The sequence below is a fragment of the Mustelus asterias genome, chromosome 1, assembly GCF_964213995.1.
Source record: "Mustelus asterias chromosome 1, sMusAst1.hap1.1, whole genome shotgun sequence".
In the NCBI taxonomy this organism is placed as follows: domain Eukaryota; kingdom Metazoa; phylum Chordata; class Chondrichthyes; order Carcharhiniformes; family Triakidae; genus Mustelus; species Mustelus asterias.
In genome coordinates, this window is record NC_135801.1 from 12,669,122 (window position 1) to 12,674,232 (window position 5,111).

At 44.0% G+C, this 5,111-nt stretch overlaps 1 long non-coding RNA gene across 1 annotated transcript in view; it reads left to right on the forward strand.

The window, feature by feature from the left end:
- The window catches only part of LOC144491555 (uncharacterized), a 48,756-nt gene extending 43,681 nt beyond the window's left edge, over positions 1-5,075 (forward strand). The window contains exon 3 of the long non-coding RNA XR_013497464.1: positions 4,938-5,075. This is a non-coding gene — a long non-coding RNA (uncharacterized LOC144491555). The remainder of the gene's footprint in view (positions 1-4,937) is intronic.
- Positions 5,076-5,111: the final 36 nt, after the last annotated feature.

Sequence of the window (5,111 nt, forward strand, 5' to 3'; positions counted from 1 at the left end):
TTGACGAGAAAATATGAGAGACTGAACAGAGCGCCACTTGATGTATTACTAACAGTGCTTTGCTTCATTGCTTCTCCATTTAAGGGTGATGCATTCTGTCAACATATGAGAACCAGGGAAGGAATTTGATTGCTGAATTCAACTTGCTTCCATTGAGCATCATTCAAAAGTACCCTAACATTGCATTACAAAAACAGAAAATGCTGGAAAATCTCAGCAGGTCTGACAGCATCTGTGGGGAGAGAATAGAGCCAACGTTTCGAGTCTGGATGATCTAGACTTGAAACGTTGGCTGTATTCTCTCCCCACAGATGCTGTCAGACCTGCTGAGATTTTCCAGCATTTTGTGTTTTTGTTTCAGATTCCAGCATCCGCAGTATTTTGCTTGTATCCTCCCTCATACTGCGTTAACCAGGCTCAGGAGAGGCGATGCCCTAGTGGTATTACTGCCAGACAATCCAGAAACTCAGCTAATGTTCTGGGGACCCGGGTTCGAATCCCGCCACAGCAGATGGTGGAATTTGAATTCAATAAAAAATATCTGGAATTAAGGATCTACCGATGGTTTCATGGTTATTGTCGATTGTCGGAAAAACCCATCTGGGTCACTAATGTCCTTTAGGGAAGGAAATCTGCTGTCCTTACTGGTCTGGCCTACATGTGACTCCAGAGCCACAGCAATGTGGTTGACTCTCAACTGCCCTCTGAACAAGGGCAACTAGGGATGGGCAATAAATGCTGGCCAGCCAGCAATGCCCATGTCCCCCAAATGAATTTTTAAAAAGTTTAACACAGCGTAACCTAAAATGAATGTTTCATTACATCCTTGACAGAATTAGCCTGCTGCAGTTGATAGAAATGTAAGGGATAGTAAATCTTGTTACATTACTCATCCATGATGTGTATTTAGACATATGACCAGTTTGATCAACTGGCGACTTAACAGCTACATCCCAACAGTCCAACATTGCCTGCATATCAACTGGCTTCAAGTTGTCCCCAGTTCTCTTTATTCCTGAGTCTCTGCTGTTACACGAATACTTTCTTTCAATCCACATCACTGAGTTAACGGTTAGTTTATCGTAATTTGTAGAATGTCAATCCACACAATTGTGGGGCTAGTCTCTGAACTAGAAGCCAACATTGCTGTTGGAAGGATCCTAGCAACAGAGAGAAGAAAGAATTTATTATACCTGTGTAGTGCCTTTCGCAAGCTCAAGATGCTCCACAGTCAATGATGTACATTTGAAGTAATGTAATACAGGGAAACACAGCAGCCAATTTGTGCACAGCACGATCCCACAATCAAAAGTGCCTCTGAATTCAGAAGGCTGTGGTTTAAAGTTTCACCTTTAGGACTGACATTCCAATGCAACACTAAATGAGTGTCAGGTTGTTGCAGGTGGTATTTTGTTCCTGATCAGAAACATGACAGGTGGAACGACAATGTTCTTTCAGACTTCGAGATGGTGCCGGAGCGTGGTGACTTCTTGTGAGCTGTCCCCAGCATTTCCTCTAATCCTATCTTTTACTCTCGTTCTGTGCTTTTATAACTCTAACTCTTATAAACTGTCTGTAAATCTAACACTACATTCTGCACCCTCTCCTTTCCTTCTCTATGAACGGTATGCTTTGTCTGTAAAACAAGCAAGAAACAATACTTTTGACTGTATGCTAATACATGTGACAATAAATCAAATCGAGATTTGAAGAAGAACAGGAGAATTCAAACAACTCTGTTATCCAACATTCATCCACCAACATCACCAGAAAATGGATGACCTGGTTCGTTCTTTCAATTGCTAGACATTGCAAAGGCCAACACAAGAAATGACCACAAAAAACAGGAAGAACAAAGGAAGAACTTGCATTTACACCACGTTTCACAACCTCAGGATATCATGGGTACGGGGAAAGGGCAGGGGAATGGCACTAAGCCATGATGCTTGTTTGGAGAGCCGGTGCACATACGATGGGCCAAACGGTCGTCTCCTGTGCCGAGATTCATAAGAATTACTTTTGAAGTGCAGAATGGTGAAATCTTTTTTTTTGCGCATCGTAGGATTTCACAAACCGGGATGCAATAAATAATCTATTGTCACCAAAAGAGAAAATGCTGGAAAATCTCAGCAGGTCTGGCAGCATCTGTAAGGTGAGAAAAGAGCTGACGTTTTGAGTCCAGTCGACCCTTTGTCAAAGCTGGACTCGAAACGTCAGCTCTTTTCTCTCCTTACAGATGCTGAGATTTTCCAGCATTTTCTCTTTTGGTTTCAGATTCCAGCATCCACAGTAATTTGCTTTTATTAAATAATCTACTGTTCTGTATTTGGTTGAGAGCTGGAAAGAGGGGGACTCCCCTGCTCTTTGAATAATATTGTGGGTTCACTAACATTCACCTGAAAAATTTAACAGGAATCCTGGTTTAATGGAGGTGGCATCTCCAACACTACAGCAATCCCATCATCCTGTGTAGAGGTATCAACTTGGGGTGAGGAAATGGCATTGATTTGAATTGATTTATTAGTGTCACATGCATTAACATACAGTGAAAAGTATTGTTTCTTGCGCGCTATACAGACAAAACATACCGTTCATAGAGAAGGAAAGGAGAGAGTGCAGAATGTGGTGTTACAGTCATAGTTAGGGTGTAGAGAAAGATCAACTTAATGCAAGGTAGGTCCATTCAAAAGTCTGACAGCAGCAGAGAAGAAGCTGTTCTTGAGTCGGTTGGTACGTGACCTCATGTATCTTTTCCGGACGGAAGAAGGTGGAAGAGAGAATGTCCGGGGTTTGTGGGGCCCTTAATTATGCTGACTGCTTTGCCAAGGCAGCGCGAAGTGTAGACAGAGTCAATGGATGGGAGGCTGGTTTGCGTGATGGATTGGGCTACATTCACGACCTTTTGTAGTTCTTTGCAGTCTTGGGCAGAGCAGGAGCCAGACCAAGCTGTGATACAACCAGAAAGAATGCTTTCTATGGTGCATCTGTAAAAGTTGGTGAGAGTCATAGCTGAATGCCAAATTTCCTTAGTCTTCTAAGAAAGTAGAGGCGTTGGTGGGCTTTCTTAACTAAAGTGTTGGCATGGGGGGACCAGGCTGTTGGTGATCTGGACACCTAAAAACTTAAAGCTTTTGACCCTTTCTACTTCGTCCCTGTTGATGTAGACAGGGGCATGTTCTCCTTTACACTTCCTGAATCGTTTCCTTCGTTTTGTTGACATTGAGGGAGAGATTATTGTCCAGTTCACCAGATTCTCTATCTCATTCCTGTAGTCTGTCTCATCATTGTTTGAGGTCCAACCCACTACGGTGCCGGTATTGTCACTGGACTAGTAATCCAGAGACCTGGGGTGTCCCTGGTGACCTGGATTCAAATCCTATCACAGCTTTAAATTCAATAAAAATCTGGAATGAAAATTCCAGAATTAAATGATGATCATGAAACCATCAGACCCCAGAGTGCGGTTTGACCTTCTGACTCGGGTGAGAGTGCCGACAGCAGACTTGAGTGTGATGCAGCCAAAATTCTTCAACCCTCCTAGTAATCAAATGCACTGACTTTTTTTGCATATCAAAATCAATCACATCTCCATTTAGATTGCAGTGCGGTGAATTGCAAACTTGGCCTGGTGTTGCTTTTACCTGATTGCATGCTAAGATTACTTGACAGTTGCTGATATTTTGTGGTGAACTTGCTGGGTTGCTATTTTTATGATCAGAGTTCAAAAACAAATCCACAAAACTTCCTGAGAGTGTGAAGTTTGGTCAGAGCATTGCGGAAAGTGGAACAGAGCCAACAATAAAAAAAAGCGGAGGAAAATAGAATTCCTGCATGGTGCTTAGTTTATTCACCGCCATAGCGATGAAAGTGGCTTGGGTCATAGTCACTTCTGGGTTTGGGAAAGGCCAGGATCCCTGCTCCTGACCATTATCGGGTGGCTGCTGTGTAAGTGTTGGGGATTGTTTTTATTCATTCATGGGACATGGGCATCGCTGGCTATGCCAGCATTTATTGCCCATCCCTAGTTGCCCTTGAGAAGGTGGTGGTGAGCTGCCTTCTTGAAACGCTGCAGTCCACATGCTGTGTGTTGACCCACAATGTCATTTGGGAGGGAATTCCAGGATTTTGAACCAGCGACTGCGAAGGAATGGCGATATATTTCCTAGTCAGGATGCTGAGTGGCTTGGAGGGGAACTTGCAGGTGGTCGTGTTGCTGTGTATCTGCCAGTCTGGCATGTGGGACCTTGTTAGCTGCCTTACTAAAGTCCATATAAACAACACCCACAGCGTGCGAGGTAATATTTTTAAGTTTATTAATTAGTGTCACAAGTAGGCTTACATTAACACTGCAATGAAGTTACTATGAAAATCCTCAAGTCGCTGCACTCCGGTGCCTATTCAGGTACACTGAGGGTGAATTTAGCATGGCCAATTCACCTAACCAGCACGTCTTTCAGCCTGTGGGAGGAAACGGGAGCACTCGGAGGAAACACACGAAGACATGGGGAAAACGTGCAAACTCCGCACAGACAGTGACCCAAGCTGGGAATCAAACCTGGGTCTCTGGCACTGTGAGGCAACAGTGCTAACCACTGTGCCACAGTGCCACCCACTGAAATGTGGAAGTGGCACAGTAGCACAGTGGATAGCACTGTTGCTGGAAGTGGTCATGGGTTTGGAAGGGGAGAATAGGATCGCTGTCAGTTGTGATACTCCCCTATCTCAGTGCAACAATCTTGTCTTGAGGTACTATTTGGACTGGCACAAGGAGGGCATGCATTTGCACCAGTATGTTGGACGGTGATTGTCATCCATGTGGGGAGAAAATAGTCATTCGGGCTAAAGTTATTTTTGCCCGTGTACATGTGTGAGGTTTTCCACCAATGTCCTGCCCTGTTTGAAACGTGGATGCTTATTTCTGGGTTTCTTTTTCGCAGGTGTGATCAGACTGGAAGTGGAATGAAGCAACAACTGCACCGCTTTGGACACCCTTGTTACAATCCCTACTCTAGAACCTGCCCTGCATGTGAACACCTAGTTAACTGTGGGAATACGCTACTTTCTGCACTCCAAGACAATCATCTCCAATCGATAGACTGGTTTTCTGTAAA